The sequence below is a fragment of the Larimichthys crocea genome, chromosome XVII (genome assembly GCF_000972845.2).
Source record: "Larimichthys crocea isolate SSNF chromosome XVII, L_crocea_2.0, whole genome shotgun sequence".
Lineage (NCBI taxonomy): Eukaryota > Metazoa > Chordata > Actinopteri > Sciaenidae > Larimichthys > Larimichthys crocea.
In genome coordinates this window covers 24,185,952-24,208,669 of record NC_040027.1, presented here as the reverse complement: position 1 = coordinate 24,208,669, position 22,718 = coordinate 24,185,952, and the positions used below count along the sequence as shown (strand labels likewise).

General features: G+C 41.6%; 1 long non-coding RNA gene across 1 annotated transcript in view; it reads left to right on the top strand.

Moving 5' to 3' along the window:
* The first annotated feature begins 536 nt into the window (after window positions 1-536).
* LOC109137923 (uncharacterized) overlaps window positions 537-22,718 on the top strand; it is a 29,852-nt gene continuing 7,670 nt past the window's right edge. The window contains exons 1-2 of the long non-coding RNA XR_003464064.1: window positions 537-859; window positions 12,716-12,838. This is a non-coding gene — a long non-coding RNA (uncharacterized LOC109137923). The remainder of the gene's footprint in view (window positions 860-12,715; window positions 12,839-22,718) is intronic.

The window sequence follows — 22,718 nt, the reverse complement described above, 5'->3', positions numbered from 1 at the left end:
TATGTGGTTGAGGTAACTGAACAAACCACTGAGAATGTTTTTATATCGACTATATTTAAAGGTAGAAGGTCGGCTGACTGCGAAGATATAATTATCATCTGCTCAATGCATGAAACTGCTACTGCTCTCTTGATGTCTGTTCAGATGTTACTTCCAATTTTTACAATTTTTATTATTTGTTTTATTTTTGGTCATTCACAATAACACTGGGAAAGCTCACATAAAGTGTCAACATCTTCAAGTTGCTTCCCAAAAGTTGAGTGTAGACTCACCAGATATTTTCATTCAGCTCCCTGTTTTTATGAAGAGGAAACAAAATGTTTTTTTCTTAGTAGCCCTGCGCGTAATTCTGTGCGTCCATGACACAAAAAAAAAACGATCTTTGGAACAATTTGTTACTCTCCCCCCGCCCCCTCCCCTTCAGACTGCTGAAAATTATGAACAGTGAGCCGCACATTCTTGCGCACAGCCAAGTGAGGAGGCGCCTCCGCTCCCGTCCTGGGCCAATGGCGCACAGAGCAGCCTTATCATACTTATCCCCGGCTGGCCAATGGCGAACCTCTACCCGGCTCACATGACATGCCTTTCTGTGCGCTCCCTCTCCTCTCAACGCTCAATCCCGGCGAGTGCGGGCATCACTGAAGACCTGACACCGGCGGAATCGGACGTCCACTGTCTTCGTCAGAATTAACCAGGCGTTATCTTAAGCAAACTTTATCACCATCTGATGAAAGCTGACCATCCTGTCCATGAGAATGACCCTGCATCGGCGGAGGAAGAGACTTTTTTCCCCCGTCTCCAAACCACCGGAGAGGCGCAGGGGCGAGACAATAACGCCCAGAAGTTATTGAAATGAATCGTGAGTAAGGCGATGTTTTATTTTTTCCTTCTTCTTAATTTATTTCTACCATTACAGAAAGTAGTGCTCATATTTATAGTGTATATGCGCACGACTTCAGTTTAAATTTCTGACTGCATATTGTCACTTTTGCGCCGTTTGCTTTCTGTTCTTTTTGTTTACAATCAACGGAGAATTAAACATTCAAACGCGCTTTATAGTCTTTCATATCTAAACAAATGTGACTTGATGCTTGTGAGATCTCTAAGTTCATTTTGCCCTGTTGACATTCTTTGGGAGTTCTCTTTAAATCTCCTCATTGTGGATGTGTGGCTGTCTGCGCGCAGCGCCATAGCATGAAATATAGATAAAAACCGCACGGTAAACCTGCTGACCCCAGTCAGGCTGTGCAACCGGTCCACACGGCTCAATGAGGACAATTAGGGGGTGGGGGCAAGAGCGAGAGAGAGAGAAAAATGGAGTACTTGAAGCGCACTAAAACAGGGCTGCACTTCACTTCAACCCACCAGGCAGGATTAGGGTGGATCTTCAATAACCTTATGTGACATTTCCAATTCAGAATATGACAAAAAAAGTGTCCTCAGCTACGCACTGAGACAGAGTTCAACTGAAATGCCTTTTTTTCCCCCCTCAGAAATTAGTTGCTCCACCAAATAAGCATTTATGACAAATTCCAGTGAATTTGACAGACACTCCATGAAGTCATGTCATCCACTGAACCCTTTTATTGATTGGGAATTAGGGGGCAGGGGTCAGCGTAAGGAGGGATGAAGGGGGTAAAACGTATGTACATTTTGGGAGTGGGAGCAAAAATTGGGTGCTCTCTGATTTTCCGTGATTTCTGCACAATCAGAGGGAAAGAGCAAGGGACCAGGGCCATTTGATGTTTTGAAAGACTTCAGATGGCTTTAATTAGGACCTATAAAATCTGTCTGCTCCATTCTCTGAGGCGGCGCTATGGAGGAGTGAGAAGGGAGGGGTACTGAAAAAAAAAAAAAAAGGAAAAAAGAAAAGCAAACGATACAGAAAGTCACTTCGGCGAAGAATCGTCTAATCAAAATTTTATAAACCTCCTTTTTTCTTCTCGCTTGCCTCCCTCCCTTGCCTCCCTCCCTCCCTTCCTTGATGCTGGTGGTATGTAGGCAGCCCTCTTATTCCCTCTTTGTCTGACTGCTGTGTTATCTACACTCACCCCCCTCAATCTTCCCACCACCCTCAACCTAACTACCGCCTACAGTCGGCCCGAGCCCAGACACCTGAACACTAGACATAATGATCAAGAGAAGTTCCAGTCTGTCTAGAGCACAACCAGTTGTTTTAGGTTTTCTTCTTCTTCTTCTTCTCTTTTTTATCCTCATGCTGTCCTGACTGGCCCTCACGGTGCCTCTGCCTCTTTGCCCTTTCTCCATCCGCAATCAAGACACGCAATGTTGTTTGAGAGTCTGTAGTGTGTGTGTGTGTGTGTGTGTGTGTTTGTGTGGTAAAGGGATGTAGTTTCATCGCTACTGCTGCTGCCACTGTGTAGCCTATATGGATCTTGGATGAAGTGACTCACACAGCTGCAATACACACACTCATGAGAAAACATCAAAGACTTCTTCTGTGTGTGTGTGTGTGTGTGTGTGTGTGTGTGTGTGAGAGAGAGAGAGAGAGAGAGACAGAGTGAGATTTCAGCTTTGCTGTTGGCACGCATCTGCAAGAATATAGGTATGGCATGGTGTCTTTTTATTTAATTTTTCTGTTTTGTTCAAATCGTTTATGTGCCGTGCTACTTGGCTCTGTTTTTAAAATGTTACATTAATTATACTAGATCACTGTTTAGAATTTATCTGTACTGTACACAAGAGACTCTGAAGCTTAATGATTTCCTGGTTTTAAGTTTTCTTTTTTTTTTCTTTTTTGATTTTTTTGATGACGTTAAACCTGAGTCTTGATCTTGCAATTCAAAAGGACTAGAGTCAATAATGAACAATGCTGTTCCATTATTAATGAACAGGAGACAAATCTTTTGAGCCTTCAAAAATAAATATGAAATTCAATTCCTACTTCCTACATTGTTACTGTACTGGGGGCTGTAAATGAGACGCTGTCTATCACACCTTGATTCTGACGGTGGGTGTCTTTGAGTTAAGCCGAGGTGGCTTCTGAAGTTGAGCAAAAAGAAATACAAAACACTAATTAGAAGTGGGAGTTGGTAAAGTAATCTGATATTTGTGACAAAAAAAAAAAAATCTTCAAGAGCGTCTTCCATTTGAGGGGAGCATGTTTTTGTTTTCTCGATGTGTGTTGGTTAGGGATTACATCATTTGGCTGGCTTAGCTAGACCAATAAGCTAGCTTGCTTTATGGAAAATGGCTGGTCTTTGTTCATCTTTGCTTGACAACACAAATCAGAACTACTAGAGTTATAGCCTATGCAATGTTTTTTTCTGTGTCTAGTTGTATAAGCTTAATAAGTTCATTGCGTAGTTGTTTTTCTCAACTCACCCTGTTTTTTTTTTGATAAACTTGTTTGTTAGGAGATTATCCCCGAACAGCTGGAACAGCTGGAATGGGCCAACCATGTAATCTTCTCAGATATTATGTTTTGAAGAACAAGCGTTGGTAAAATTTGCACAGAGCTTCAGCCGAAATCCTGCCGCTTGTTTTTGTGTGTTTTCGGAAAGCTGACTCTGTGTATCGTGGCATCAAGGAGATTGAGGATGTCTCTTCCTCTGCCACCACCCTTTGAAGGGGGAAGTAATAAAAAGCTCAATGGGTGCAACAAGCTGTTCTTCCCTCCTACACTTTGAGGCTTTCTACCTGGAGATGAATAGGAGGCCCCTCCATAACGAAGGGGGAGAAGAGAACATTTTATTGAAGGCTGAGGATGTGGGGGGATGCGCCATAGCTTATAGACACTTGGTGTGAAATAGTCCAGTTGTACCAGTTTACAGGATAGCATTGTCTAGTGAGTCTGACATCAGACTAATTATTTTTTAAGGTTCTGTGAAGGCATCCTTTTCCAAATCACTAATCGGTCAATATGTTTGAGTACAAATGATGTAAATCTATTGAGGTTTAAGTGGTTCAGAAAGGTGTTATGTAAACATTACCAAATTGTCCTGTTCAATCCCACTTGAAGTAAAATACTAATACAACATCCGTGATAATGACATTGGACAATCACAAAGCCACCGATTAGGATTTTCGGTAACCAGATTTATGCGTGAAGGAGTGAAGTCATGGTCAGGAATGTAAATGGCGAAGTCATTCAATTACCACCATGCCCTTCCCTGGGAAAAGTCCCCAGCCGTGAAGAGGTTAATTGTTTTTGAATCTGCATCCGAGGGGAGAAAATGGGCGAACGGGAGGGATAATTGAGCCGCTGATAGTTGAGTGGATTATGGATTACTGTGCCTTTCCAAAGGAGAAAAGAGAGGTGAACGAGAGATGAAGGAGAGGAGGAAAAAAGGGAAGGAAGGGGTCTATGAAAGGCCCATGTTGTGCGATGCAGCCGCAGGGGTCGTCTAGCCTTCCCAGGAAGAGGGAGAACTCCAATCGGGTTTAGCCCGCGAGGTGACCCTTGACCCTTAGCATGCTCCTTCCTGCTCCAGGTGCAAGCCCTCACTGCTAGCAGCTCACACACAGCGAGCTAATTTTTCACACACTCTGCAAGCACTGGGGGGAAACGGCGTATGAAAAAACAAATCCTTTTCACATTTTCACCCCCCCTAGACTCTTTTTCTTCATGCTATTCTATTGTCAGGGGTTAAAGATCCGAGTCTGCTTGTTGGGGTGGGGGAGTGTTTTTTTTTTTTCTTTCTCCTTCCTCTGAAATATTTCCTCACCAAGAAAATTGATGTCTTTAAATCTGGGGGAAAAAAGATGATCTGACATGGTGCAATAATCACAGGAGTGTTAATCAGAGGGATGTCATGTATAATTACTATAGTGTTTGATAACTCCACAGCGAACCACCTCAGGCCATTAGCGAAAGTTTCCCAGTGTCATTAATGGGTGTTAATAAAATTCAAGAAAACCCGGATGGAACGAGCCCTCTGCATGGCCCACTGGTTAAAGCACTGTAAGGTTAATGAACCAATTTACATACTTTTTGCTGCCATCTGGGTGAAATGATGAGGCAGATGCTCCTTACTCTGTACTGTTGCATTGTGCTGCTCCATACAGAGGAATGTGTCATGTTCACAGAGGTCGATGGGCACATTTTACATTTGGCCTGTGGTCAAAAACAATTATGAATGGACTGAAAATCAATGCTGCTGTAGAAACACAGTAAGCATCAACCAGACCGCTTGTTTAATTTCATTTAACCCTATTGTAAACGGGTGAAACAAGTGCTTGTTTGTTGGTGGATGTTAAATGTGGTTGTCTTCAAATCTGACTACCACTCTACACAACCAGCCTTAGCTATTGTTCTACATAAAAAGTGACGCTTAAGTGTGGATTATAACCTGACCCCTCCCCATTTAAGAGAAGAAAAAAACGTCAGGGAAAAGAGAGAGGAGTCCTCTCCGCCTCAGGCGATGAGAAACTTGACAGGGGCGATCCACAAGAATCACCATAGACGATGCTGGGGACTTTGTGGGGTGGGGGGGATTAGTGTCTGTCCACCTCTCTGCCATCCTCATCTGAGTGATCACATTACAAATAGAGCATTCTCGAAGCGCTCTTTTAGCAAGGGAGCACAATGAGGTCTGTCGGCGATCAATAAAGCAGTGTGAAAGCAGAGGGATATACTTAAAAAATCAAAGGCACTGGCTGGCATGGCCATCATTTCGGCCCGTCTGCTGGAATCAGATAAGGGAGCGGGGCCTTGCAGGAAAGGTTGTTCGGCCCCAGGGCTGCTCGCCTTGACGTATATCCCCCCTACTGGCACCCATTGCAGACTGATTGCATCTGCAAATGGGAAAATCCAAACATTTCTGCATGTATCTGGTCCCTCTCTGATACTGTACATGTGGAAGAACAGCTGAAGGGATAGATTGGTAAAAGGGAGCATAATATATAATCCCTGCAGCGTGTATGGGGAGAAAATACGCAGCTATTTCTCTAACCCCTCTGTTGTCCTCCATGGATGGTGGCTTTTACCTCATGCTTCACTTACATGATTTAAAGAAAATAAAATCACCCTGGTTTAGGTTTGACAATGTGTCAGAGCTGGTGCGAGTGTTCGTCTCAGATTAGCTCTTTGTGCCGTGAGGAGAGAGGAAAGATGGGGTGGTGGTGGGGGGGTCAGGGATGGGGGAACAATACCGCCACGATCCCAGTTGAAAGAAATCATTTGCACAATTTTATGAAAGCTGTATTTGTCCGGTCGGATGGTTCTATCAAAGCCTAACAGCCACGGTGGAACGTGATTTAAATGACGGGTGAGCTACAAAGCCGGCAAGATGTCGGGTTAGAGTCATTTCTCAGCTGAACGCTCTCCAGGTAAATGCAGATAATGCTCTCTCGAGTTTTTCTTTCTCTTTCTTAAAGAAGTCTAATTTCTACAGATGGCTCTGAGCTGACACCAGCCGCTGCCAGAGCTTCTGTTCTCAGAGCTAAGCTTCTACAACATTTTATGTGGTGAAGATGAAAAGACATCATGGCTACACTTAATATGTGTAAATTCATCCCTGGAAAAACGAGCTCAGAAAAGCAGAGGTTCTTGTTCTTCTTAAAGTATTATCGGTGATTTTTGTTTTTCTAATTCCATCCGAACTGAAACCCTCTTTTAAATCTTTAAGTACTGTGGTGGTAAACTTGCTAAAGTTCAGGTAAGTGCACAGGAGACGTAATGAGAGGATGAATGCGATTGCTCAGGTTAAAACCTGCTGTTCACTTGCAGTGGAGATAAAAGATTTGCTTCTCCACATATCTGATGTCTTCAGTTTCAGAACCCCCTACAGTATTTCCTGGTGACTCACTTCTTTCCGAGCCATTTATGCTTGAAAACTTCCTAAGGATGAACCCCACATATTTTGGGTTTTATGGTCGATAAGGGACCATTGGGCATAATGAAGTTCTGTTTCCCAGCATGAGTTTGGGAGGCTCATGATTACAAATGCTCTTCTCATTGTCTCCCATCATCTCCTGCCTAATTGAAGACAATATAACGAGACAATGGGGCCTCGCTCATCACTCTGCATCAATGGCATGCTCTATGGAACGTGCCAGTCTGTTAAAAGTGGGATGGTGGTGACGGGAGGGGTGTGTGTCTGTATGGATACTTGAATGCGCTCGAGCTTGTTTAATTTGGACCAAGAAGATGGACAATTAAACTACAGCTCCCGGGGCTGTTCATTTTTGTCAGCTTCCCCACTTCATGGCCGCCTGCCCTTGTAAACATTTCTGGATGTGTCTGGGTCATACGTTAGGGAGTGGAGTGGGGTTTGAAGGGGGGTAGGGGATTGGGGCGGTGGTCTGCCTCTGGAGGGGTTGTCTCAGATGATTAGGACAGCCAAGTGGGGAGAGTCCCTCAGTGCCTGGCCTCCTTCACCTCCCTAATATGCTCTGAATAAGTCCCCCTCCGCTGTGCGTTTGTTGTGGGGTTTGGCGGGAGGTGGGGGGATTATGTCTGGCCATGGTTTAGGAGTGTTTGTCATCTGCCCCCTCGAGGCCTGCACTGGCTCCTTTGTCCGGGCGTCAGGCGTCGGTACAATGTCAAATCACACAATATGTCTATGCAATCAGGGCATCTCGGGTTAGGAACTGACACAGGATTTCATGTCTGGACTTTTTCTTTTTACATTAACTTAATTTTAGGGTTTAGACTTAATACCTCCTTTGAACTGCATGCAGAAGTTTGGTAGTTTCGTAATTAAATTAAAATAAATAAATAAATAAATAAAAGAACTATTTGAAAAACAGCTACTGCATCACATTTCTCTGCCCATTATATAGGTACATTATGTATTTTTTGCATTTCTATAAATGACTTTGCATGGCATATATGTGACGTAGTATGGGGGTATTCTCTGAACATTATCAGACAGATTTTAGCTATGAGTAAACCAACAGTTTTGTTATGACTTGCTCGAAATGAAAACAAGAGCTCTGCCATTTTGCACTGATGTTCAGCAGTCATGCAGAGAAGAATCAATCACCGAAGAGGAAGCAATGCTCAATAAACCCGAATGCTTTAAAGCCACAGTTTGCATCTCTGCTAATCTACGGTCGCTAGCGCAAGAAATCCATCAAACTGCTTCTTTTTTTTTTTCTTTCTTTTTTTGTTTTGTAATGTGAACAATGAGACGCCATGGCATTGTTTGTTCCCCAGTCTCACATAGCTGTCACTAATGTACTTCACATGTGAAAGCTGTTCTGGAAACATGCAGGATGCCACTAAATGAAGAAAGTAAATTAGAATATTTGTAACTCTGGATAGCTAAATAACACTTGAAATCAGATCAATGATATAAAGCGTGACAGTAAAGTGGAATTTACCTTGTATTAAGAGTTAATACTTGCTTTATATTAAATTATATGCAGTGGCCTATTTCTGGTGTCTGCATGGCCTGTAATATTGTTTAATGGTCTCAAAGGTGTTTCTATGGTTTCACACAGTGCATCTCTGTATGAAATTCGAAAGAAAGATTCATTCATCTCAACACAATGGTTAACAAAGAGGGCACTGAGCATTGGCCAAATATCACAAGTTACATTGAAAACAAACAAAACGGTCTCGCTGCATACTGAAGAAGCAGAACCTCCCAGTGACTGATAACAGTTCTGTAGGATTTAGGCGCTGTGGGAGAAATGGCTTCTGTGGCTTTGCATTCAAGTCACTTGGCCATTTGGAACAGCAGGAAATGACACACATTCCTTCTTCCCAGTAACAAAATAAACCCAAATCCTTCTTAGTATTTCTGCACAATAATGTTGAGAATTTCAGTTTTAATTACTCCGCTAGAAATCGTGAAATTGATTTACGGTCTTGATTTGACTGCACTTTGGGGACCTTTTTTATTTTTATTTATTTATTTTTTTAATCAAAATCAGGCTTGAAGTATAATTAAGATTTTTTCCTTAATGATAACTACTTGTAGAAATTACTGCTGTATGTCATCAAATGTTTTAAAATGATATGTTTCTGTAGTACAATCTGTAGTTTCTGTGGACAACCCTACATCTCTGCATCTCAATTGTATTTCTGAAAAGTTTAGCAAAAAATCAAACAGAAGTGTTCAAGTTTGGGTGTCCTGAATCATATTATGACCTATGGGAACATTATACTTTTCTAGTCTCAGCATTTCTCAAGTCAAACTTGCTGCTAATTCTGACTCAGAAAGGTACACTGCAATGACTAATCGTATCACATTCCCTTGTGACAATATACAGTTGCTTATAATGCACACGCTTCAAGGGCATACATCACTACTTTGCAGATGAGTAAATACACCAGGTAGATGAGTCTTCATGACACCCAGCGAGCTATTTTTGATCATTTTAGCCTTCACATGCTCTTATGAGTGACAGTTGAAGGTGTTTCTCACAGCTCTGTTTTCAGTCTCACAAACTTTTTAACTGACATAAAAAATATTTCAAACAATAGAAATATGAGAAGTTCACTTGATCTGCCTTGCCTGCTTGTGAAATGTTTTTTTTTAGCTCCTAAGTATTTTCCACTTCATTTGACTGTGCCTGAAGGTATATTAAAACCATTTTCATAAATATTCTTGAATAAGCCCATGAGATGTTTTTTGGTTAGCCAGAGTTTTAAAGCATGTAGATAGACACATCAGTGGAGGTTTGTGTGTGTTGGGTGTGAAGGAGCAAGTAATTACAGTTTATAATTGTGTTTTCTTGGATTTGAGGTGAAAGCCTCATCTGACCAATGAAAATGTGTTCTCTGGTGCTTTTTTTTTTTTCTTTTTAATCCCGGCATTACATTATAGAAGAGGGAGAATAGTTGCAGTTCTCGAAGCACTTTCAATCTCAGTGTGATTTTTGGCGGATATCAAACACTTCCAAAATTAGTCGCACCACTTCCCACAACCCAGACTCCCTTGAAAGGTGAGAAAATGCTGGAATTTAATTGTAATTTGCTGACACAGAAACAGAAAAGAGCTCCAATGTTTTTTCTTTGTTACTTCTTTTTCAGGCGTGGAAGAGGTTGTAGGAGGTTAGGGTTAATACACTGGCAAATATATCAGTCTATGCAAATCATCTATCAAATAGAGTCTGGTGGTACAAGAAAGCAAATCTGGTACAGATAATCTCTGTGTGGGCAGGAAGCCTTGAAGGTTTGCATCATGTCTGCCACGTTTTCCCTGAGGGCATTCTAGCTTCTTTTACATGCACACACACACACACACACACACACACACACACACACACACTCTCTGTCACGCACACAAGCTACCGTCCTTCCTCATAGCGCGGCAGGAGTCTGTCTTCATCTGTCTATTGATTGATGAAGCAGGCACAGCGGGGTGTCCGAGAGAGGCAGAAGTCTAGATCAAGGCTGTGTACTGCATCACTGGCAGTTACACTACACACACACACATTCACACACATTCACACACACTTTCGCTGTCTGTGTCATGTTCTCTCTGTGTCTGTCACAGCAGACACTGTAGACAGAGGCAGCCAAGACACGCAAGTGTACACACATGCATACTGAGAGACATGACACACACAACACCGCTGACACACACATGCCGTCATAGCTCATAAATACACCATATCACACACACACACACACACACATACTCGGAATGAATTAGCATGGCTTGGCTTTGCGGGTGCCTAAGCTGGACCGGCTTTTTCTATAAACATAATGTTTGTAGATTAGTTGGGGTTAATGATCTGATTGCCTCGGAGCTGCCACGACGTCTGTGTGTGTGTGTGTGTGTGTGTGTGTGTGTGTGTGTGTGTGTGCACATGTGTGTTTTTGGCTAAGGGGGAAAGGCACTGCTCTACTGTGCTGTCTCCCTCACTTCCAAATGAGACATGCCCCAGGCACCATTACAAGAGCAGTATTTATGCTATTAGGGAACTGGGTTTGCCGCGCTAGCAGTGGTACCAGAACGAAACGGCTAAAATTATGTTTTGACTAACCTCAGTGGGCAGGTCCAGTATTTTCTTTGCATAAATGAGAAATTACAAGTTGTGTACTTAAAGGCTATTTTTTGCAAATCGCCTGTTGGAATATCACGCACATTATTTTTGGGCCAATGTAAAATGTGAAAGCCAAAGAAATACAGCTGTTTTTTTAAGTGTTTCTTTCAGAGCAGAAATTAAAAAAAAAAAAATCCAGAGTGTTTTTTTTCTCTCTTCTCCATCTTTACTTTGGTGTTTAAAATTAGCTCCCTACTTCAAACCAGAAATAGACCTCTGCAAACAACTTTCTTCCTTCTTCAACTTGAGTTTTTTTTTTTTTTTTTTAGGGAGGGTCAATGAGGGTGTAGTCCCTTCAAACCCACCAACCTCCTCCCCAAAAACACACTCTGAGAAGCCTCTCTCATGTAATGCTGAATGGACAGAAAAGTGCAGGAATGAAAGAAAGGACAGAAAGAATGGCTGAGAAATCACTGTAAGACCCCTTCTCTCTTTTTTTTTTTTTTCAGTTCCTCCCCCCTCCTCTCTCCACCTACATATTTTTCTCCTATCCCTCCCACCCTCCATCCTTCATTCCCTCCCTTCCTCTCCTCCGGCGTTCCTGTCGAGGCATGCCTCCGTCCCCGCCAACCAGCATCGTCCGGGGTAGGGCGAGGGGGCAAGAAGAGAGGAGGGGGGGGATGGGAGTTGGTGGGCAAACAAAGGAGCACTGTTGCTGCCTCGCTGGGGTTTTGGGGAGGGTCGACACCAGGCTAGAGGGGTGCGGGTGGAGGCGCACAGACAGAGCGGAGAGTGTGACTGAGGAGGTTTATCATTAAGAATAGAGGCTAAAATGAATGGGAGGGGGAGCAGGGGTGTCTGTTCTGTTCACAGTAATAAAGAGGACAAGCAGTGCCAGTCATTTTTTCACACGCAACCACACACACACACACACACACACACACACACATAGTTTGTAATGCTGCAGTTTGAGTGAGTGAGTGTGAGAGATAGGGGAGGGGTGGGGATGGTTCATTGTTTCCTGGCCATTGTACAATATTTGCTTAACCCTCGTGCTTTATCTGTGCAGCTGTATGCTACAAATGAAAAGAGGCAAAGAGTGTGTGTTTGTGTGTGCGATGGCGGCTGTCACAGCTGTTAGCAATTTCATCAGTGCACTGTAAGACACACACACACACCCTTTCGATTTACGAAGCAGTATGGCCATGATAAAATCATTCCCCGAACAGCACAATTACAAGTCACCTTAGTCTCCGTGAGCGAGAATTAAACGGGGAAAGGACGCAGTAACAAGCCAGCGCAAACTGTAAATGAAAAAAATCATGCAGCCATATAGGGACATAATAATCATCATTCTATGGCGCTTCTTGTCATTATTTTTCGTACCAGTCAGAGCTCCCTGACCCTAACTTGAACCTCATACCTCCTTACTACTCTGCAAATCCAACACTGGTTGTTGTTGTTCACTCAGCATTGCTCAGATTTTTTAACTGTATTAGTGGCTCAACACTATATCTTGACTTTAAGCCTTCATGCGAACACGTTTCTTTAGGTCATGGGCCTATCAGTTTGTAATCTTCGCATCTATCTTGTTCATACAGTCTTACTACATGCTGGGTAAGAAACTGGTGTGAAAGAAAACTCAATTTTAGAGGCAATGACTGGAGTCCCACAAGGTCCAAATCTATGAATGGACTATTTTATTTATTTATTTTTTCTTGTAGGTGCAGACGTTTTGGTAGACAGACTCCATTGCACTCAAACAGTTTTTTAATGGTTTGTTTCCCCTTTCTGTCCTTTTCCATTTCAGGTCATGAAAAGCTGGCAGAAGAAAACAGGAACAGAACGAGCGCTAGCAGCGTTCGCCTTCGCCGCAGAGGGAAGGAAAGGAAGCAGATCACAACAAGGAAAAGACAAGAGTGATGAAAGAGAGGTAAGAGAGCTCGGTTTGCCTCGGGGTTATACATTGTCTTGTGTGTGTGTCCTCCATTGCCCTTCCACCTGGTTGCCTGAGTCAGCTGTGTACCTGGGGTGGGTTTGGTGTTTGCATGCATGAGTGTGTGTATTTTTGTTATGTGTTTTAGTGCGTCTGTGTTTGTGTTTGTTTTTTTGTGTGTGCGTCCCTGGCGTCGAGCCACAGCCGCCAGGTGAAGAGCAACCATCCAGACTGAGTCACCTGCTGCACCCTCAACTTCTCTATTGTCTTTATCTCCACATATTTTCTCTCTTTTCCGTTAATTTTTTCATTTGTCAAAGAGGAACCCACTAGCAGTTCTCATTTCTGTGTATGTTGACTTTTGATTTATATTATTAGGTTATTGGCTTGATGTCATTCATATTCAATAAAGACACAGAAGGGCAGTACATGATTAATCATGATTTTATCAATATGCATCACTTTACATTAGGATACCATTAAGACTAAATGTTTAAATCCACCTGAAAAGATGATCATTTTAAGGAAAAAACTAAATCCTTATATCCCATGCATTCTTTGCTCATGCATATTGAATGTTGGTCAGTGTATAATATGGAAATATGACAGTATCAGTATTGATTTTATTAAATCCATATCCTAGTCATTATCCAACTGCATACAAACTCCATTTTTAGCCCACTCCTGGTTTTGTGTCAGAATAGAGAATCTATTTCATGTTGGGAGGAGTTGTATGTTTTCTCTCCAGGATCCTTAAAAATGTTCAAAAATCTCAACATTTTATGGATGCGAAGAGTCAAAAATAAATCATTACCTTGGAGAACAGCATAGCCGAAAGGCAAAACACAGGAGTGAAACTGGGAAAAGAGCCACCTTATTGTCTTAACTGTGTTTGAGCGGTTCCCAAAGGGAGCAGTCTCTGAGAGTCTCTATCTCTCTCTGTGTGTGGCTGAAAGCAACACTAAATCATTTTCTACCATGCAGGCATGGCAAGAATGGCTGTCACCGTACACAGATAGAGGGACGGTTAAAGAAGAGGCAGTGAGAGGAAAAGAAAATGTTGTTTTTCACAGTTCTTATCATCTTCCCTTCTGATGAGACTCTCTTCAACCTGAACCTTCTACCCAGAGGTTACAATAGCAATGATGTGGGGGGTTTTGTATTTCATCAAGCTTTTTCTGGATGCGGTCCACAGAAGATCCAGTCATTTGTTCTTTATGTTATGTGAATTTTGAGGAGTTGCACTCTTTTCCCTCCTTTTTTTCCTTATAAAACCGAAAAGTAAAAGTTTCTATGAATTGCATTTAGGCTAAAATGAGAATGCACAACAAATGAACATGTTTTTTCCAGAAACACTATCTGTTAGGGAAACTGTTCTTTTCTGTTCTCTTCTATTACACAACAAAAAATATTGACTGTCTTGCTGGCGTGCCAGTACAAATGTCTTTTTCTATTACTCCTTTTTCTCTCTCTCTCTCTCTCTCTGTTCAGCTCTCTGAACAATATGAACTGAATCGCACAATGACTTTGAAGAAGACGGAACAAATTTGATTCATCTTATTTCAGTTCAACTCATTTCCTATCAACCCGGTCCAGGCTCTTATTCACAGTCTGTGTGAGCCGCCTGTGCCCCCCCCCCCCCCTCTCAGGTTTATGCTTATTCAACTACTCTTTATCTTTTTTGCATCCTTCCATAACTGCTTTTATTTCTTCCATCTGTGCTACGTGTTAGTTTCTAACGAAGGCACTCACACTGGTGTTGCATGTCCAAAACCACCAAAACAAAGGACATTCCACAACTTTAAAGGATAGGAGATAATGATGAAAGAGATTAGGGGGGTTGTGGAGGTGTAGAGCAGTGGTTTATTATTGAACAATGTCAGTCATTAATATATTAAAAATTGTTGGAATTTACATTTCAAATCTCTGAGCAAATCAGTCAGAGAAGACAAAGCTGCTTTTAAATGAAAGTGTTTGGAGTAGTTGGAGGAAGAAAAGCTTTTGCTTTCTTCTTTCATCATTCTTGTGATGTATGTACTATATATCAATCAACTGGGATTGGTGGAGTCACAACTACACACAACCCCATTGTTTTTTGGAACTTGTCAAATGATGCAAGCGTAGTCTGGGGAAGAAAGAAAGGAAAAAGGTGGAGGATGTTGTAAGCAAGCATCCAGACATGCTGCTGCTCTTTCTTCTCCCCGCTTTTTCCTCTCAAGTGTGTCTGCCCTCCGCTCCGCTGGAAGAAGGTCTTTAAGGGGCAGCCGAGTCTGTCTAAGCTGGCTTTAAAAGCTGCAGGAGTCAAGAAGCACCATGGTTGTTGTTGTTTTTTTTTTCTTTGGTGTCCATTTGTGGAGGTGGGGTTGCAAGACTGAAGTCACAGTGTGTCACACGGTTTCATATTTCAAAAAAGGCATATGGGAAAATGACAAGCAAATGAGTCACTCTGTCAAGTCATATTGATTCACTGCAGGACTGGGGGACAGAGCGAGTAATTGTCAGTTTCACGCATCTCACAGAATAACCGGTAAATGATGGACGATGGACTACAATGGTGAGGGAAGGGAAACATAGTCAGTTGGTGAAGGGGCATAAAACCCTGATGGACAAGTGTCGAAAATGGTAACATTTTTGTCCTCACAAAGGAAAAGCATAGAACAGCAGAGTGCTCCTCTATCAAAGCCGTATTTTCTCCCTCAGCAGTGACACCCATCAACAACCAGAGGATTAAAGATTAGAACGAGAGCTTTTTATTGAGTTTGAAGCCACAGCAGTTTCAAAATGGCTGGGCGGATAAAAGATTGATGGGCAAGAGCAGGCAGAGATAGGGAAATTAAAACGGAGAAAGAAGAAAAGTAGAAATCAACAAGAAACAGAAGGGGTAGTTGGGGAAGAAGAGAGCATTATCTATGAGAGAGAAGCAAAAAGGGGAGAGGTACTGTAGGACGGGTGAATAAAGAAGTTGGGGAGGATGAGGGCCAATGGAGTGATGCCTCTAATGTCTTTATAAGGCCATAAAATACTGCACTTCCTGGCCTCTCTCTAATTGCTGCGCGGGATGGGATCGGGGGAGACTCGACTCTACCTGCCTACTAAATGAGGCCTCTAAATCCTCACTGCTTGGCCTTGGGGGCTTTCTTTTAGATTGTTATGCTGGCAACATGGATGCAGACAGGGAGAGCAATTCAGGGAAGGGTATTCTTTATTATTCTTTTGCTTGAGATTAAAGTTGCCAAAGAGAGATGAATGCAAGGAAAGACCAGAAGGGATACGGGAAAGTTCTGTACTTTAATGATCACCTTAGAGTTATCATGCTAGAAAATAAAGGTGAATGGAGAAAGGGAAGTGAGAGGAAAAATCTAAAGACAGAAAGCTAAGAGTAAGAGTGTGATGTACTTTAGGCTATTCCTAACAATAACCACTTGAAAAATACAGCTGAGAAAGAACACACAGAAATAAAGAGGCATAGAGAATGAAGATTTTATTGACTCAGCGGGAAATGGCTGTAGAAATGGCTATGCTTCCCCAAGGAGCTGTATGCTGAATGTGAAAAGTAACGCTTGCCATCATTGGAAAAGAAAACATTTTCATTTCATAAACTGCTTGTCTAAGGGACCCTGCCCCAACCTCTAACCCTCAAATAAGCACAGTAAGTAACAGAACCTTCAGAGTCAGAGAAAAGCTTCATTTTCTTTACAATGTGGAAAGGCAGGAAAAAGCACAAACTCATTGTAGCGTGTGTCTTACATCCCTGCAGATGTACTTGAATAGAGGAGCAATTTATATCAATATTTGTGACGGTAGTCTTTGAGAGCATAAATCATAGAACATAGATTTTGAAAAAGCTTTCAGCTACATCCAGGAATTTTATATTTAAGCCAAACAGACGTATCTGTTAGCAGAAAAATCTATCTTCTAATATTTAACACTTTAGGTGCTCAGATAGGAAAAAAAACAAATAGTTACTTCACTGCTTGTTCATTTCTAATCACTTCTATATCCTCAGTGATCTACTCTCATTGTTACTGTTTTATCGTTCTCCACCACCACGTCCATCTTGTGGTTTTTCCATTCCCTATAGTCGCACTATATGCTGTGTATTCAAAATGAATGATAATTTCAGGCATTGTGATTTTGTTTTCCAAAATGTAAATTCCAGTTTTAATTTTTATCTTTTGTCACCGACTTATAGCGAGTTCACGAGCTGTGCGACTAAACTTGATGATGGGAGTACGGGGGTTGCATTGTGTCTCAACTTGCCACGCTACAGGAGCTGTATAACAGTTGCCTTTTTTGTGCTGGGTTTTATCAGTGGGTGAGAGAATGAAAAGGAGTCAAAGGCAGCCCCCTAAGCTTTCCATAATGCGTCCCGCAAGGAGACAAAGGCCCGTATTCACTGCTGGGTGTCGATAAGACCTATCATTAGTCTGCCATTGGAGGTATTACCAACACACACACATACACAGAGTGCAGTAGGGTACTTATTCCTGTATCCATTCTTTTTTTTTTTTTCATACACATGCATAAATATCCGTATGTGTGCCAGAGAAGTAAAAGAGGCAGCCAGGCTCGACTTGAATCGAATAAAGGCAGACGAGTGGACCCCCTGCCGCTTTCCCATCACAGCAGAATTCACTCAGCTGCACATGGCTGGGGCATCCACGCTCAGTTATACCCCATCTGTGTATGCATGTGTGCTCCTCCATATTTGGCTGCAACTACTACAAAAAGCCTAACGACAGAACACACAGAAACCTTAAAATTCCTGTTTATATGTACTTTTTTTAGTGATTCATGATAAAGGGGGGGTAGGGTTTAGGTCAGATTAATGGTGTTGCATGTAAAGCACACTATCACATTGACAAAATCCACGTGTGGTTAAAATGCAAGTTAAAAGACTGAAGGAGGCTGTCAGCCATCTTGATGATAAAACTCCCTGTTTACAGTAATAATAGCAATATCTCAGATTTAATGTGGTATTGACTTATTGATGATAAAACGCTACACCTAGTACATTTACTTAACAAGACAGGAGTAAAATTAGGTGCAAGAATAAGAGGATGGTTGGGTTTCCTATTAAGGCTTTCCTGTGTATGTGTGTGTACACTTAAGGGAGGACGGCGGCACTGCTGTCTAGGTCCTAAGTAGATGATGGACCGTAGCTCGTATTCCCATTCCCTCTCATTAGCTCAGCCCCCCCGAGAATATATGAGGTTACTTACCTTCCCCTTCTCTGAGTTCCCGGCCAAACGCCAAGCATCGGCTGAGGGTCATTAGCCTCGCTGCTTGGAACAAATGGCCTTCGATAGCATCTCAGCTAAAATACAACAGGAGCAGATTAACCCCTTGATCCTTGGAGGATAGCATATTGAAAACATTAGAGAGGAAGGAGTGGACAGCAGTCATCATTCTTCAACATTTTTCATCAGAAATTAACTCCTTTGTGCTTGCGATGTTTGTTTGTTTTTGTTTTTTTTCCCAGCAGATTTTAAGAGTCCTAGTTTTTATTTTTTTTACGTTTTTCAGACATTGGAATCTCATTGCACTTCGGCTAAACATCACAGTTGTTTGCCTGAAAACAAAAACCTCAGAGAGAGAAGTGGGCAGACGATCAAAGCTAGGGGAGGATTTGTCTGGCAGATAGTCGCTGGGGCCGTAGACTCTCTCTCTCTTCCCCTCCATGTCTTTATGTTATGTGCACACCACTAGGTTGCCCCCTTACACTGCCAGTTTGAAAATTATAGATCATGAAAAAGAACAGTGCAGTCACAACAACCTCCTCCCTGGAGCAGACGCCTCCTTATTACAAACTGCGGGTGTGTGTGTGTGTGTGTGTGTGTGTGTGTGTGTGTGTGTGTGTGTGTGTGTGTGTGTGTGTGTGTGTGTGTGTGTGTGCGTGCACGCGTTGTCTTGTCTTTTTCTCTCTTTCATCTAAGTGCCTGGATTTGTGCAGGTTTTGATATTATTGGTATTTCATCCCTTCTCTCTATCTCTTTTGATATGGTAACCAATTTACCACTTGATTTTTAGCATCCTGCCGATTTTGATATCAAGAGAGCCATGCAGAAACCGATTAAAGTCCGGGGATGATTATATAATATATATATAGATATATAGATATATATATATATATGATAATATATATATATATATATAAGTCTCAGGGTGCGGGAGGAGATAATCCAATGATAAACGAAGAAAATTTAGAAAATCATATCGTCTTTGTAACTTCTGTGAAAAAAATAACTCCTCACAGTACTGAAAAAGGTTTATTCCATCTAAGGTCAATGTGTTCACCAAAAAGTTCTTTCCATAAGGCCTCGGTGAGGTTTGTGGCCTGTTGGTGGGGGGGGGTGGCTCAGATGTCTGTTTTAGGCAGAAAGACACGCCCAGAGGATGGATATAATTAAGACTAGTGACTTTTTTTTTTTTGTGAGAAAGGAGGGTGTTTGGGTAACTGCTCTGGGTGGTCTAGCTCCACATGTCTGTACTAGTTTTATTACAAACAGGCACAATATGGTAAGAACACAGACGTATCCTGACAAAGCACAAAGATCAGTGTATAGTCTGTTGAGACATAAAAAGGTAAAGAAATGAAAACAGCCATGTCACTCGTTTCCTGGTCCAACCCTGTTGGTTGTTTGGACATGGCGCAACAGATTAAAAAAAAAGAAAGGGAAAAAAAGCAGTGATCAAAGCGGTTGGCAGACATACCTGACATTCATAGAGGTACACTTACAAATGATTATTTTACTTTAAGAAGAACAACCTGTGAGCCACTCTGCGTTTCATCACAGAAACAACTTTTAGCATCAGGCCATTTATCTAAAAGCATTCATCTAAGCACCTTACAGTTTCATGTTTGGTCTTTATTTAAACATTGAACTCAAGCCGTCTGATCTAAAAGGGCTTACATTTATGTACATCGGGTTACTATAAAGACCATGAATACGTCTCTACTCTTAAGTTATCTTTTCTGTGCACAAAAGAGCCAGACACAAGACTAAAAAAAGCGTTTTTTTCCACAGAGAGAAGACATTCTTACGCTATCAAGTATCCTATATTTCAATCCCGGGTGGCCCAATGAAAGTTGGACCTCTTAACTTTTGCAATGTTTGTGTTGTTCTTTGCCCACTGAGCCACACAGGACCATAAGTACACAATTGCAAGGGGGTGGTGTTCATTAATAACCTCTAGCTGGGTTTATTTTCTTGACCCTGCAGTCTCTCTGTAGCAGTCAGCGAAAAGAAAAATGTCACTAGAAAAAAAAAGTCTTAACATCTTGTGACTGCCATTCATTTGATACAGCACCACGCGGTTCAGGCAAAACAAGAACAGCATGTTAAAGGTAACTGTTTGTCAAGATATGCAGGGTTTAGTCGTCTTTTAGCAGCACAGTTCGTCAGTGTTAAAGTTAAACACATCCAACTGGTTTACAGACATCTGACACATTTGGAAACAGACTCTAAATTATAAAAGGCTTCCTTTGCTTTGTAGGAAAAGAACAAAAGCTGTATGGCCAGTCAGTGCCACAACAAGGGCTTTTCAAGCACTCAGTCCTGATTAATAGCATCTTCTTGTTAACACATAAACTCCCTGTGTATCATCAAACCCTCGAACGTCCGTTAATTTGCAACTTTTTTTTTCCATTCGCGTGAATTGGCTCATTTAGTCGGCAGAGAGAACACAGATTCTTATTGTTGCATTTTGTTTTGAGGGGGCCTAAACAAGTGGGTGGTCCTGTTTTCTTTTTTTTAATGTACTGAGCAGCAGCACATGGATCTGTTAATGAGAGTGTAAATTGGTGACTCCGTGCCGGGATCTTAATGATGGAGGTGCCCTCCCTGGTCTCACCAAGTCTGCTTACTGGAGCAGAGACGCAGGGAGAGAGATGGGAGTGGGAGAGAGAGAAAAACAATGGGAAAGAAATGGAGAGGTGGGAGAGAGATAATACAGGAGGTAGTTAAAAAAAAAAAAAAAACATAACGAATGTAGGAAGGAGCATACCATAGAAAAGAGCGGCAGCTGAAGGATACATTTAGCAAGACAGAAATAGTAAATTGCATGTATATTCTGGCAGATGCAAGGAATTGAACAGAGGAGAACTTTAGAAAGAGAAACGAGGGGGGTATTTCTTAAGCGTCATAAAAGGTTTAATTTCTCCTTCGGCCGTGGTGTGCAGCTTTCCTGTGCTGCCCTGTTTCACTGTATTTAACATCAAAGTGAAGTATGAACAATTGAGGCAATTTTTCATCTGACCAAGGTCAATCATTGTTCTTTCTCTATGAATGTAGATCCGGCTGAGAGGAACCATATTTCACTGGCAAGTCTATTTTAGCAAGCCACCTTTCAACAACCTTTTGGACACATTTTTCTTTTGGTGTGTGTTTTCATTTGCAACTAGATTTTCAGATTGTGTGTATATATAATTTCTAGGAAATTTCAGGTCCATTTATTACAGCTGTGGTGTTATTTTCTTAGCATGGGTTTAATTAGAGTTGTGTCTAGACTGCTTTTAATAATACATGGGACTCACTGTATGCAATATGAAAGAAAAAAAAAAAGAGAGATTGATATGGGAATAAAAGATTACTGCTACGTATAATATAATGCCAAGGTTGGCCTTTGCCTCTGCACACAAATTTGTAGTTTACCGTCAGAGCCCTGGTCCTGGATCAGATTTAAGTTCCAAAATTCCACTCCTGATGTTTACACAAACCAAAAATGGAACTGGTTAGGACAAACATAGTATAGCTTAAACACAACACATTTAGACTTCTAGATATCTTTAGTAAGAAACCTGCCACATCTAACCAAACCACTCTACTAAGAGTTTCTGAAGTGAAATGGATTCTGAAGGACAAATGGCAGGGTGCTCAAAGACGGCCAAAATTACTTTAAAAACATTGATCAATATGTCTTCCACAAGAAATTCAACATGCTTACTGACCACAAATGAACCGGCAGCTCAGAGTACACAGTGTGACTCATTATTAGTCACAATGGGAGACCAAATGTCGTTTGATTCAAAGAAAACATCGAGGGATACAGAGAACAACCATAACTGACTAATGCAACACACCAAAGTAGTAATCATTATCAGGGCCTTGAACAATTCTGATGCAGCAAAACTATTTGAATATGTCAGCTTGTGTTTGGGGCAGTTGTGACTTTCATGTTCACTATTTTCTGATATCGTATAGACCAAACTATTAATTGATTAACCAATATTAATCAGTAGTGAAAATAATTGCAATGATGATAGTTCATGTTTTTTCTCGCTTTTTTCTTCATACACATAGTGTCACATAATACGTTTCCTATCTGTTTCATTAAAATAAGTTAAATAAACATTTGCCGTTTTACTATTTGTGCTTTTATACTCTATATCTTTTCTTTTTTTTTCAATCAAAGTAAATTATGTATAGGTTTACATGGGAGGCCACAGTAGTTGCCCGCTGCTACATCTCCAGGTTGTACTGACTTTTTTTTTCCCCCTCCCTTCCCATCTGGTCAACTTAAGAAGTTATACTCAGAAATTCTTTTTGATAATTCATTCTGTCTCAGTACACATCACTCTCAGCGCTCTGTGCTGCGGGCTCGTCAGACACCCGGCTCTGTATAATACATTACAGTCAGTGCTATCATTATCCTGAAATACTTTATTGTGTTTAGGGCACCGCATAAAAGCACATCAGTGCCATTCGAGCTTTATTAGAAGAGACACAGCAGCCATTGCAACTCACAATCAGCGTGCATGTTTATCAAGATCTGATTTTACAAACTGCAAAGTGGCTTCGAAGGTTGATTCCATATGTTTGTGTTAACGTGGCTCTTGTCTGTGAGGCATCACCACTTTTCTTCTCCTTTAAACCAC